The sequence below is a fragment of the Myxocyprinus asiaticus genome, chromosome 7, assembly GCF_019703515.2.
Source record: "Myxocyprinus asiaticus isolate MX2 ecotype Aquarium Trade chromosome 7, UBuf_Myxa_2, whole genome shotgun sequence".
NCBI lineage: Eukaryota > Metazoa > Chordata > Actinopteri > Cypriniformes > Catostomidae > Myxocyprinus > Myxocyprinus asiaticus.
This window is the reverse complement of record NC_059350.1, coordinates 29,572,196-29,587,517: the sequence shown is the minus strand read 5'-3', so window position 1 is coordinate 29,587,517 and position 15,322 is coordinate 29,572,196.

Below are 15,322 nucleotides of genomic sequence, written 5' to 3'. Positions count from 1 at the left end.
TCTTTTGAGTGGTTGAGACTCCATCCCCCAGACTCTAAATTAGCAGGGAGTAATACACTGATGCCTCATGACCTTTTCCAAAAGCAGAAATCACCTCTCCCAGAGTATCTGCTGCTTTAGGGGGGTGTATGCTATTCCCAAGAATAGTACAGAGCAAGTGGCGTAGCTGAAGATACCTAAAAAAAAACTGAGATCTGTGATCCCAAAATATTGAACCAAATTTTCAAAGGATCTCATCACACCACTCGCATAAAGATCACCGAGTGTATTAACCCCCCTTGAAATCCACTCCAACCAACAAAAAGGGGACTTATTAATGCATAGTTTGGGGTTTAGCCATAGGCTCAAGGCAACATTTTAGATAAATATCTGAATTAAACACTCTGGACACATTTGTCTATACTGAGTGCAAATGTGAAATAACGGGGTGTGATTTAACTTCTCTGGTTAGATTGGCAGAAAGGATTTGCAATGGCAAAATAGAGGCAAGAACTTCTTGTTCAATGCAGAACCAGGGAGGGGCTTTTTCAAATCAAATCACTTTATTGTCACACAACCATATACACAAGTGCAATAGTGTGTGAAATTCTTGGGTGCTGTTCCGAGCAACATAGTAGTCGTGACGGTGATGAGACATACCAATTTACAATAAACATCAGATTAACACAATTTAAAATCTAATATACACATAATTACACATAACACAATATACAAATAATAACATTCAATGTATAGTATACAATGCAATATAGAATACACATTATACAATAAAAAAGAGTATATATAGTATATATAAAATGTACAGTAGGTTGTATTGTACTGTAATGACATTCAGGCGGTTGATAGTAAGTTGCCAGTGCGTTGTTAAGAGAGAATATAATAATAATATAATTTATGACAGTCAAGTGTGAGATATGGGTAATAAAGTGCAGTGCTGATGTATTGATCATGGGAGATCAAGAGTTCAAAAGTCTGATTACTTGGGGGAAGAAGCTGTCATGTAGTCGGCTGGTGCGGGTCCTGGTGCTGCGATACCGCCTGCCTGATGGGCTGTTCTCACTGCTACCATGGCTCGGGTGGCTGGAGTCTCTGATGGTCCTCCGAGATTTTTTCACACACCGCCTGGTATATATGTCCTGGAGGGAGGGAAGCTCGCACCACCCTTTGCAGAGCTTTGCGGTTGTGGGCAGTGCTATTGCCGTAACAGGTGTAGATGCAGCCAGTCAGGATGCTCTCTACAATGCTGGTGTTGAACCGCCACATCCTCACACGGTTCTTTCCAAACTTCCTCAGCCATCTCAGGAAGAAGAGGTGCTGATGAGCCTTCTTCACAATGGCTTCAGTGTGGATGGACCATGTGAGTTCCTCAGTGATGTGGACACCCAGGAACTTGAAGCTGCTGACTCTCTCCACTGGTGCTCCATTGATGGTGATGGGACTGTGTTCTCCATCTCTTCTCCTGAAGTCCACCACAAGGTCCTTTGTCTCACTGACACTGAGGGAGAGGTTGTGCTCCTGACACCAGTGTGTCAGAGTGTGCACCTCCTCTCTGTAGGCTGTTTTATCATTGTCAGTGATCAGACCTACCACTGTCGTATCATCAGCAAATTTAATGATGGCATTGGAGCTGTGTGTTGCCACAATCGTGTGTACAGAGAATACAGGAGTGGGCTGAGAACACAGCCCTGCAGGGCTCCAGTGTTGAGGGTCAGTGATGAGATGTTGCTGCCCATTCTAACCATGTGGCGTCTGCTTGACAGGAAGTCCAGGATCCAGCTGCACAGCGAGCTGTTTAAGCCCAGAGCCCGGAGTTTCGCATCAAGATTGGAGGGCACTATGGTGTTGAATGCTGAGCTGTAGTCTACAAACAGCATTCTCAAATAAGTTCTTTTTTTCCAGGTGGGAGAGAGCAGTGTGTATTGTAGATGCAATGGCATCATCAGTGGAGTGGTTGTTGCGGTAAGCAAACTGCAATGGGTCTAATGATGGAGGCAATACAGAGCAGATGTAATCTCTGATTAGTCTCTCAAAGCATTTGCTGATGATGGGGGTCAGAGCAACAGGACGCCAGTCATTTAAGCAAGTGATTTTGGATTGCTTTGGAACAGGACGTTTTAAAGCATGTGGGGACTACAGACAAAGAGAGAGAAAAGTTGAAAAATGTCCGTAAAAACACCAGCCAGTTGGTTCGCGCACGCTCTGATGACGCGGCCCGGAATGCCGTCTGGACCCGCGGCTTTGCTGATATTCACCCATCGGAAGGATAAAGCGACCAATGAGGCAAATGTCTGAGACCGAACGCATAATAATAAAACAAAATCTTGGGTAGGCCTAGCCCACCTTTGTCAATTGGCCTATGTAGCTTAATTTTAGTAATCTGGGGCATTTGCCACTCCAAATAAAAGACTTCGCTATGCTCTCAAATTGCTTGAAATAAGAGAGGGGGACATCTACAGGGAGAAACTGTAGCAGGTAGTTAAATTTTGGAATACAGTTCATTTTAATAACGTTAACCTTCCCAATCATCAATAAATGTAATGAAGCCCACCTGTCTACATCGCTCAATATTTTTTATTAATGGGTCAAAATTAACTAAATCAGACAAATTTGTTGGAAATAAAATATCCAAATACTTAATGCCCTGTTTGGGCCACTGGAAAGCACCTGGCTGGAAGGCCATTACTAGACAGTACACTGTCAAAGCCAAAGCTTCAGATTTAGACCAGTTGACTTTGTATCCTGAGAATTTGGAAAAGGATTATATAATTAATAATTCTGTGGAGGCAAGGCATAGATTTAGTAGGGTCAGAGACGAATAATAAAATATCATCTGCATAAAGCAGAAGCTTATGCGCCACGCCTCCCGCCATGACCCCTGGAAAATCATCCTCCTTTCTTATCGCGGCTGCTAATGGTTCCAGGGCAAGACAGAACAATAATGGGGTAAGAGGGCAACCTTGCCGGGTGCCACTATTCAGAGTAAAATAATCTGAAATTAATCCATTTGTTTGTACCACCATTACCGGGTGTCTATAAAGTAACTTAATCCAACCAATAAACGTACTCCTGAACCCATACATTTCCAAAATCTTAAAAAGATAATCCCATTCTACCATATCAAATGCCTTTTCAGCGTCAAGTGAGATGGCCTTGCCCTGGAACTGGAGTCTGATCATTCTCCACTGACCACATGATATTGATGAAACCTCTAATATTATCAGAAGAGCTATGACCCTGAATAAACCCCACCTGATCTATATGTATAAGAGATGTCATAACTTTACATAATCGGTTAGCCAAAATGTTTACATCTAGCTGGATCAGGAAAATTGGATGGTAACTCTTACACTCGCTTGGATCTTTGTCTTTTTTAAGAATCAGACTGATCCGGGCTTGCATCATGGTTGGTGGAAGCTTTCTATTCTTTAATGATTCCGAATAAATTTCTAACAAAAGTGGAGCCAATTCTGTAGCATATGATCTAAAAAAATTCAGCAGCAAAGCCATCTGGCCCGGGAGCCTTGCCTGTAGGTAAGGCCTTAATTAACTCAAGTTCCTCCAAGGTTATCTCAGAATCAAGAGTTTTTTTGCTCAGTCGTCAATATAGGGAGTTCTAATGGTTCCACAAAATTTCTAATATCATCATCAGTAGACGAAGACATGGAACTATAGAGATCAAGGTAGAATTCTTTAAAGGCATTATTAATATCAATGGCCAAGGTAAAAATTTCACCACCAGCAGATTTCACAGAAGGAATGGTAGAAAAAGAATCTCTCTGCTTTATATATCTAGACAAAAGCTTCCCTGCTTTGTCCCCTGACTGTCTTGCCCTTTATGCAACAAAATAGTATTATATCTGTATTTCAAATGGGTCAATTCGCTGAGGCCATTAGACGACATTCAGCGTTTCAGCTCTGCCTCGACACTTAATATTCCTTCCCAGCTCCACTAGTTCTTGTGCTTTTGATTTTTTGGTGAATGAGGCATACTGTATGATCCGACCCCTAAGAACCGCCTTAAGTGCCTTCCAAGCCACGCCCACAGAGAATACTGAGGACCAGTTGGTCTCCATATAGACACTGATTTCAGTCTTTAACATTTGTTGGAAATCAGGATTTGCAAAAGGGATACATTAAAGCGCCAGCTGTATGATTTCTTTTTCTCTGTATGTGGCAACACCTCTGAACTCACCAGGGCGTGATCTGAGACTAAAATGTTTCCAACTGAGCAATCGACAACAGATGAAATGAGGGACTTGTATATAAAAAAAATCTATTCTAGAATAAATCTTATGGACTGATGAAAAAAAATTATAGTCTCTACCAGATGGGTTCAAAAGTCACCAAACATCTGCAAGACCAAGATTTTTACACATCCTGTGAAGTGTCACCGTTGCTCTAGGGGGCATATACACTTTTGCGTCACTATGATCAAGGACTAAGTCCATCAACAGATTAAAGTCTCCCAATATTACATCATGGGGGGTGCCAGCGGCTTGCAACATCCCTTCAAGATCTATAAAAAAAGCCCTGATCATCAGCGTTAGGTACGTAAATATTAGCCAAAATCAACCTTTGCCCCTGAATTTCTGCTAGAACAACAATGACCCTTCCTGATTTATCTTTAATCTGTTTGAGGCAGATGTTTATTTATCAATATAATGACCCCCCTACACTTACTTGAGCCAGCACTGAAGAAAACATGCCCACCCCATATCTTCCCAAATTTTTCAGCTTCCTGTGGGGAAAGATGTGTTTCTTAAAAAAACACTCTATCATATTTCTTACGTTTAAGAAAAGAAATAACCTTCCTTGTTTTTATGGGGTGCCCCAACCCATTCACATTCCACGTGGAGAGAGAGTACACTCATTAACAATTGACATTTGATATAATAGAAAAAATAAATTTTGTGTCAAAAATAAGATTACAAAGACCACGTTTCAACATCAATGCAACAGTCAAACCCCGAACTTTCCCCAGAACAAAACAAACAGAAAAAAGAAAAACGTGTGCATTAACCCTGCTCATGACAGCGCGAACCGGCATCAATCCCTCTAAACTCGGAAGGTCCATGTACGCATACGAGAACCCCCGTGACAACTTTGCCAACGGATTGCTCAAGTCCGGTGCTTCTATACAGATTTTGTAAGGCAAAAGTACATTACTGTAAATACTTTATAAAACAAACCCCAGCCAACATGCAGAACAAACAGAAAGAACATGTAGATTCATTCACAGAGCTCTCTTGAAGGTGTGTTCCTCCACAAAACAATCTCCAGCTGATATATAGCTGTTCAGTTTCCTCGGACAGTCAAACAATTGTTTAGTGAGCCGGCTGTTATGAGTGCAGCAGATGACGTAATCATTCCAATGTCCCGCGAAAATACTCCACAAAAACAAACTCCAGCCAACAGGAGGCATAAGTACAAAGAACGAACAGATTCATCCATAACTGTCCCGAAGTAGTGTTATTCCACAAAACAAGCTCCAGCCACTTGACGGAACCAGCACAAAAAGAAACAAAATAGACATCCCGTTTCCTTGGATGATCAAGAGTCAAATTCACTCAGAGGCCACATAAAAAAAAAAAAAAAACATCATGACTTACTCAGTCCGTCAGCTTTATAAAAGACATCCTTTGTGAGGGCATGTGGATATTTTGCGGTCATCCATAGTGTCCATTCTCAATCTGGCCGTGAATTCTGTCAATGTAAAAGTTTCTTGAAGAAGTCATGCCAGAAAACAAACTCCAGCCGCTAGACTGAGCCAACACAGAAAGAAACAAAAATGGCGCCCAGCTTCCTTAAACAGTCGAGTTATGTACAGCGAGTCAGTCCACTCACATAAGTAACATGCAATGGTTTACTCACCCATAGTTTCTATAAAGGACAGTGCTTTTTTCGGGCATAAAAATACTTTGGTGTCTATTCTCAGTTTAGCCGGAAACATCAGAGCAAAAGCGATCTTCTGTTGATGTAAAAGTTTCTTACATTCCTTGAACCGATCACGTTTCTCTCTTGTCGAATTTGCAAAGTCCGGGAACAAGAAAATATTGTGATTCTTCAAAGAAAGCTTTCCTTTGCTCCTCACCTGGCGCAACATGAGATCTTTATTGGATGATCTCAGAAATTTGGCCAGAATTGATTGGGACCTGTCTCCCTCAGCAGATCTGCGAGCTGGGACTCTGTGAGCTCGCTCGATTTCCAGTTTATGGCCTGTTATGTTGATCAGACTCGGGAAGAGCTCATCCAGGAATTTCACCATATCTCTGCCCTCTTCATGCTCAGGAATTCCAACAATTTGTATATTGTTCCTACAATTTCTATTTTCAAGATCTTCCAATTTTTCCAATCTTCCAAAGTCTGTTTTGAACGCGGGTGGATTAGCAGATAATTCCCTTTCCGACGACTCCAGATAATCGATTCATTTCTCAACATCTGCGATTCTTGTGACCAACTCAGAGAATTTGTTTCCATCACCGTAATAGATCGACGTATTACAGCGAGATCCTCCAAGTCAGCAACAACCTTCGTCAGCATCACCGAGATGTTGGACAGTTGACGCTGAATATCTTCTCCCGTCGTGCTTCCCAAATCGTGTCCCTGGCTCGCAGGCCCGTCAGAGGTTTCAGCTAGAGCACGTAAGTGTCTTTTAATGTCTCCAGAGTCTGAGGATTTTGACTTCTTTGCCATGTTTACCTCAAAGAGCAAATATGTAACTGGGTGTATCGAATCTCACCGAATTAAACATGAAAACAGCAAAGTGCGCAGAGCCAGTCGCTCACACGTCTGCTGCTCGCATGGCGTCACGTGACTAACATAGGGATGAGATAATTCTTTAAAATTCATTATAGGGAGGCTATAATGAATTTTAAAGAATTATCTCATCCCTATGTTAGATTATACAGCTCTGCTCTCTACAGTTACAGCTTGTAATGTAGTTGCTGTTACAAGATATTGTTTTCTTCATGTTGATAGCTGATTTGATTTATGTATTTATTTATTTATTTCACACCATATTAGCTACACATTGAACGACACTTAATTCTAAGAAAGTTAATCCAGACATATGACTGCTAGAGGCCACTACAGTCCTGTCACTATAGAGATGAAAGGGCCAACATTAGGTTCTATTTCGAGTCACTGTTTCTCAGTCATCTTTAAGAGTGAGTTGATGGTGACAGTGGGGGATGATAACCAGTCCCCGGGACTATCACCATGCAAAGTTTATTTTTTATTTACTGTGGCGTTCCTAAATTAGGCACCTGTGAACTTTACATATTAACCCTTACCTACTGGAGCGTTCAAATTTGGGAACAATTATTCCCATGATTCCCGTCTCAGTATCTTCACCGTTCAGTCACCGATTTTATTTCTGAAAACTGCCAGATACTCATGACAATATAAGCTAAAAGCACATATGATTGGTTAAGGGGTTACTGGGCGTGAATAATAAATGTATGGTCATCAGCATCATGTCAATTTGCCTGAGCTGAGCCAGAGAGGATATGCCGGGAGATTACCTCAAGTGTTGGACTTACTGCTTCAAATTGAAAACTGAGGTGATCTTTCGAGGTAAGACAAGTTATTTAACGTGTTGACAATATTGTCAACAAAGTCAAAACATTTTAGTTACGAAGCATTTATTTATAGAAGTAACGCTAGTTATTTCTCGAAAAAATGACATGACCGTCGGCGTTCATCGGACAGGCAGCTAGCCTCTATTTTTAAGCAAATTTCTGTGAAACTTGCTAAATAAACATTAGCTAGCAATACTATGTACATTTTTAGCTAAATATCTTTTCTGGCCAATTTTGTCGCTTGTGGAAAATAGTCAAACCTTTTTAGTTATGAAGCATTTATTTGTAGGAGTAGCACTAGCTAGTTTTTTTCTGGAACAATTGACGTGACCCCCTTACGAAACAAAAATATATGTGAATATATTGGAAAATATAATGTGATATACTAAATAATAAATTTTCATGTATGGGAATCTAGTGCTTATATTTTTCAATATTCTGCAATATATGCATGAACCTTGTATGGCTATATATTGATACATATAAAAACAAAAAAAAAAACATATATATATATATATATATATATATATATATATATATATATATATATATATAGCAATAAGACAAAAACTGTACTACATTTTTACATGTAATAGCTTTATTGAAACACTCAAATCATTTCTTTTTCATTAGTTAACGCATGGGTTTACATACAGCGTTAAATGTTTCAAAAATATATTCCCAATATGCCTACAAAGGTCCCCAATTCTTTACAGATTCAGGCAAATGAAGACATAAATGTACATTCAGTGACAGATTTGCTTTCCACATAGTATTTCAAACTGTTGGACAAAATCTACAACCATTTATTTATTTTTTACATTTTTCACACATTTTATATATATATATATATATATATGGATATATATTACAGAATATATTTCTCTGATTTGTGAATGTTCCCATATATATGTTAAAATATAGTGCATATATGTTCAAATATATTTATACTCAATATGTATATACAAATATATAATTGCATAAATATTCACATTTATGGATATATATTACAGTATATATTTCCTCAGAATTGTGTACATATATTGCTCATACATATTCCCAAAAAAATGTGACTATATGTACAACATATATGTTAAAATATATTTAAGCACACACTACCATTTTTTATCACATGCACATCTATATATTATGAAGTGTATTATTGAATATAAAATGACATACATTACAATATACAGTTGTGCTGAAAATTTGCATACCCTGCCAGAAATTGTGAAATTTTGGCTTTTATTTAAGGATGGTGATCATATGAAGCCATTTATTATCACATAGTTGTTTGGCTCCTTTTTAAATCATAATGATAACAGAAATCACCCAAATGGCCCTGATCAAAAGTTTACATACCCTTGAATGTTTGGCCTTGTTACAGACACACAAGGTGACACACACAGGTTTACAGTGCATCCAGAAAGTATTCACAGCGCTTCACTTTTTCCACATTTTATGTTACAGTCTTATTCCAAAATGGATTAAATTCATTATTTTCCTAAAAATTCTACAAACAATACCCCATAATAACAATGTGAAAGAAGTTTGTTTGAAATCTTTGCAAATTTATTAAAATAAAAAAAAAAAAAAAAAAAATCACATGTACATAAGTATTCACAGCCTTTGCTCAATACTTTGTAGAATCAAGTCTATTTGAGTATGATGCTACAAGCTTGGCACACCTATTTTTGGGCAGTTTCTCCCATTCTTCTTTGCAGGACCTTTCAAGCTCCATCAGGTTGGATGGGGAGTGTCGGTGCACAGCCAATTTCAGATCTCTCCAGAGATGTTCAATCGGGTTCAAGTCTGGAATCTGGCTGGGCCACTCAAGGACATTCACAGAGTTGTCCCGGAGCCACTCCTTTGTTATCTTGGCTGTGTGCTTAGGGTCGTTGTCCTGTTGGAAGATGAACCTTCACCCCAGTCTGATGTCCAGAGTGCTCTGGAGCAGGTTTTCATCAAGGATATCTCTGTACATTGCTGCATTCATCTTTCCCTCGATCCAGACTAGTCTCCCAGTTTCTGCCGCTGAAAAACATCCCCACAGCATGATGCTGCCACCACCATGCTTCGCTGTAGGGATGGTATTGGCCAGGTTGCCTGGTTTCCTCCAGACATGACACTTGCCATTCAGGCCAAAGAGTTCAAGCTTTGTTTCTCATGGTCTGAGAGTCCTTCAGGTGCCTTTTGGCAAACTCCAGGCAGGCTGTCATGTGCCTTTTACTGAGGAGTGGCTTCCGTCTGGCCACTCTACCATACAGGCCTGATTGGTGGAGTGCTGCAGAGATGGTTGTTCTCCTCTCTCCACAGAGAAATGCTGGAGCTCTGTCAGAGTGATGAACAGAAATAGACCATATAGACGGGTTCTTTCTCATTCATATCTAAGGTTGAGTTAAAACTGACACTGGTACATGATAACCAGTCCCCTGGACTATAACTATGCAAAGTTTCAAACATTTTTACAGTGACGTTCCTACGTAAATTAAAAAAAACAAATGTATTTATTTATTTTTTTTATTTATTTATTTTTTAATAAATTTGCAAAGATTTCAAACAAACTTCTTTCACATTGTCATTATGGGGTATTGTTTGTAGAATTTGGGTGAAAATAATGAATTTAATCAATTTTGGAATAAGGCTGTAACATAACAAAATGTGGAAAAAGTGAAGCGCTGTTAATACTTTCCAGATGCATCGTAGATGGGCTCTTTCTCATTCATATCTAAGGGTGAGTTAAAACTGACACTGGGACATGGATAACCAGTCCCCTGGAATATCACCATGCAAAGTTTCAAATTTGTTTACTGTGGTGTTCGTAAATTAGGCACCTGTGAACTTGCCATTTTAACCCATAGAGAAGAATGAGAATAGAAAGGGCCCATATAGAGGGGCTCTTTCTCAGTCATCTCAAAGGGTGATTTAAAACTGACACTGAGGGATGGTAACCAGTCCCCTGGACTATCACCATGCAAAGTTTTAAAAAAAAATTCTGTGGCGTTCCTAAGTTAGGCACCTGTGAACTTGACATTAACCCACAGAGATGAATGAGAATAGAAAGGGCCCATATAGAGGGGCTCATTCTCAGTCATCTCTAAGGGTGTTAAAACTGACACTGGGGGATGACCAGTCCCCTGGACTATCACCATGCAATGCTTCAAACATTTTTATTGTGGCATTCCTAAATTTGTCACCTGTGAACATGACATATTAACCCATTGAGATGAATGTGATTACAAAGGACCCATTTGGAGAGGCTCCCTCTCAGTCATCTTTAAGAATCAGAATCACAATGAGCTTTATTGCCATGTATGCTTACACATACAAGGAATTTGTCTTGGTGACAGGAGCTTCCAGTATACAACAATACAAAAACAGCAACAAGACTTTTAAAAAATAATTAAAATTGAATAAAAAAATAGATAAATATTGAAAAGAAAAAAAGTATATATAGAATACACAATAGACAATATATATGTGTGTATATATATGTATGTATGTATGTGTGTGTGTGTGTGTGTGTGTGTGTGTGTGTATATATATATATATATATATATATATATATATATATATATATATATAAAATATACACATATATGAATATATATATAAAATATACACACACACACACACACTATATATATATATATATATATATATATATATATATATATATATATATATATGTAGGGCTTTACTGGTTGTTTAGATCAGTGTTACTATCAGAAATAATAATTATTTCTGTAGTTATTAATCAATATTTAAGTTAATTAATTGGATCTAACTCATTAAAACCTCATATGGGACTCCAGTAAATGTAGTGTGCTACGTTTAGGAGCAAGTTTGGTTATTAGCAATAATTAATAATTATCAAAGATAATTATTAATTATAAAAATCAATAGAACATTGATGAGAATCAATGTTAGCTTTTTTTAATCCTTTAAAATCAACACTTATCAAAGATAATCGTTAATTGTTAACATCGATGAAACATTAAAATTAACACTAGCTTATTGATCATTCAAATTCAACACTTATCAAAGATAATCATTAATTATCAAAAATCAATAGAATATTAATAAGGATTAACATTGACGGGGCACCACACTGAAATCAGGGACTAATAACCGAATATTAAAACAGTCTCAATATTAGATTGTTTTCTTAGGAAAATCGGCATCCGAAGAATATCGATTTTCGGGAAAAAAAAACAATGAATGAAGGCTTGAATCCGAGCACTGACATCCCGTCAGCATGACACAGGCATATGCAAAACAAACCAAAACACTTCTCTTTGTAATATAAACAAAGTTTATTTATGCAGTAATATCAATTAATAATTAATACAATGCAGTCAATAAACTTCCGACTTACAACTACAAACTAAACAGTGATATGATTAGATATGGAAATAAAAATAATTCTATAACACATAAGGTGTGTGTGTGACAGTGTGTGTGTGTGTGTGTGTGTGTGTGTGTGTGTGTGTGTGTGTGTCAGTGTGGTTAGTGAGAGAGAGAGAGAGAGGTGATTCAGTGACAGCCCGAAAGCTGATTTCGCAATAGCTGGAGATAAAGCAGCCGTGTTCATCACTCAGAGACGCGGTTTTACGAGCGGGGCTCGTAAAAGTCCCTTGTTATTTGACTCTTTAATGGATGAACTCAGTTGCTGTCTCACCCGCGATGGCGAAAATGCACAACAGTCCAATTTGGTTGGACCACAATACAGCAAAACAAATTTGTGATAATTAATACCCTGAGTATTAATAATGAGCGGACATGGCGGTCCGTAAACTGTACAAGCAAAAACCTTGAAACACAAGAATAACACACTATAATATTCTCTCTCTGCCCAGACATAAACCTCTTACTTGAATCGCATGAGGACACAGGTAGAATGTGTTTTCCTCCGTCCTTTAACTTTGACCCGGTTCCTTGAGGCTCGGGTGATGACGGGGGCCGTTTCCTCACGCTGTCGGTACGGCTGTTGATTCTCGGCGGGCTGGCGGAGAACTCAGAAATGTCGACTTGATTGAAGATGGAAGAGAAATCTTTAATCTCTTTACTTCTGTAGGCAAACGGATGAAGATGCGAATTGCTCGGCGGTCTCCTTCAGATCTGTTAGAGTGTTCAGTTGAACACAGAGTAATCTCAGCTCGTCCAGCGAGATGGAGATTGTATGGCTACAGTTTCAAGTCGGGCATTACTTCCTTATGCCACGAGGTTGCACCGGAGAGCAGCAAAAAGCTACGTCCGTATTCGGTGAACTAAGTCGCTGGAAGCAACTTTGGAAGCATTTCAGAATTATTTGAAGTCCTGATGATGTCATGTTTGAGGGATGTTCTGTGGTGTGCCTCATCCAATAGGAGTTGAGAGCTCGATCCTTTAGAGGGCAAGGCTTCATGGATCTGTAGTCTGTTTTGGACTCCCTTTGTTTGATTTTGGCGTGATTTTTGTCAGTAAAATTTACGACTTGGAAGGAGGGGGCTTGAGGAATGTTTTTTTATGACTGTTAGGCCTGCCTTTGTCTTCTATCTGAATACATGAGGCCCAACATTCCCCCCTTTGTTCTGAAGAGTTGGTTGTTGTCCAGCATCTTCAGAGCAACTGAAGGGCCGAACAGTTCTTGTCGGTTCACAGTAACCTGTGGGTTACGCCATCCATGTATTCCTGATAGGAAAGAGAAATGGTTGCACAGTCCATACAGTTCATTAGAGTTCACAGAGGTTTTATCGTCTGGACAGAGATTGAGGCACATCTGGGCATAGAACTTCTAGCTAATTCTAAAACTACATTCATCACACATAAACATTTCAAGTTATTGGAAGGCACAGCATTAACCATAACACAATCCTTTGTTGTTCTTTGGTCATAACACAAAATCAAAGTAGAACCTGACATTGGTTACGAGGAACAAAATGTTAGAGGAAAGGAGGGTTAAAGGTTAAAAGGCTTATCCTTGGAAATGATGGAGTTAACCTGTGGGCTCAGACTGGTGTGTAAAGCGCGGCTGTATGAGAAGTGAGTCCAGTCTGGCCTGTAGGTGTTGAATGTACCTTTACATGGCGTGTGCAATAATTGAGATGATGATCCAACCACTAAGGAGGAGCCAGAGGGCAACCAAACTGATAGGGTGTTCTCGGTAAGATGACGATCTGCTTATGTGACTATGAAATATAGTGGTCAAGCCAGTCGGTTTGAGACTGAACTTCACTAATTCCATCCCTTCAGCCTGAAGTTGCTGTTGAAGGGTGTCATCAACGGTGAGGCTGTGATCTCTAAATGCGTCCATGATCTCAATTTCTGCGTCATGTTTGTTGATGTTGAGATGATGGAGGACAATATCATCAGTGTGCACGATGGCTCTTTGGGGAACCATTAAGAACACCGTTTGGTTTGGTAGCCTTAGTTTAGTGGCCTTAGCTTAGTGGCTGTATCATGGCAGTCGTATGACTTCGGTGGCTGGTGTGTTAACGAGCCAGCAAATGCCTGCTCGCTCTACCTTTGTCTCTGTTCCTTCATCTTTGATGGACATGCTACCATGACACTTGTTCATGGAATTCGGCTCTTTGGCCGCAGAGGTAGTTAGTCACCTCTCTAACAAAGGGGTTGCGTTTTGACAAACCCAATGAATGTACTTTGTCTTAGTACACATGTTTAGGTTAGATATAAGGTAGAGCGAGGGGTCCTCATCTTGGTAGGCGAGTGTTGGTGGTGTTTTGAGGTGAATGTGTGCATTACCTCTCTGAAAACCAACATTAAATACAGATTTTAGTCTATATATATCCTGCCTATGATGGTAGATTGAGGATAAATCCTATTTTGAGGTTCTGAGGATTTACATGGATTGGAATTTCAATGCCAAAACTATATGCCATGTGTATCTGTGAAGGTTGCACAATGGAGATAGTTGCAGATCTAAGGATTTGTTTGACAAGGTTTAAGGAGACCAGGTAAGCTGGAATCCTTCCATCACTCAGACTGTTGACTGAGGAGCTAATTTCCCTGAGGTCCTGCATTAGATCTCTAACGATACACGCATAAGTTGTTTTCTCTGACAAAATCCCTAAAGAGTGCAAAGTGTTATTGATAAGAACGGATTGCGAATTTACAGTGACTATAGTACCCTGAAGGGTTTTATTCAGGCCTTGTAATTGTTCTTATTGGAGTCGTCGTCTCTGCTGGATTTTTGGACGATGGCGACGTGTGTATCTGAAGCTGGCGAACTGTTTTCTGGACCAAGTGGTCTCAGTATGTCAACCTGAGCCCACATGTGTCCACAACGGCAGTCAATGAGCGGAGCCAATCGGTTCAGTAGGTCCTGGCCAACTAATGGTGGTTTCGTATTAATGGGACATATGTAAACAGGGTATGTTAGCATCATCCCTTGAAAGGTGTCAATCCAGGCCCGTTTTGTGATAGACGACCTATCTTGTGTGTAGCTTGTGACGCTTACGTTGCAGGTCTCTGTCTATAACGGTTTGCCAAGGGAGAGCTTTGCTCTAGCCACCTCTGCAAAGGTGTTGGAACCCATTAGACTATTTCGGAACCGGTGTTGAGTAGTGCGTGGGAGTTGAATGACCCACGTGTCAGGCGTTGCCCTTACGGTACGGATCGCCCAAGAAGGTCAGAAAAGGAGGGTGTGGCATGTTAGGAGAGACTGTTTTGGGGAGCAACTTGGACACTGTTCCCCTTTTCCCGACCTACAAAGTAAACTTTGGCGTTAACGGGAGGGGGTA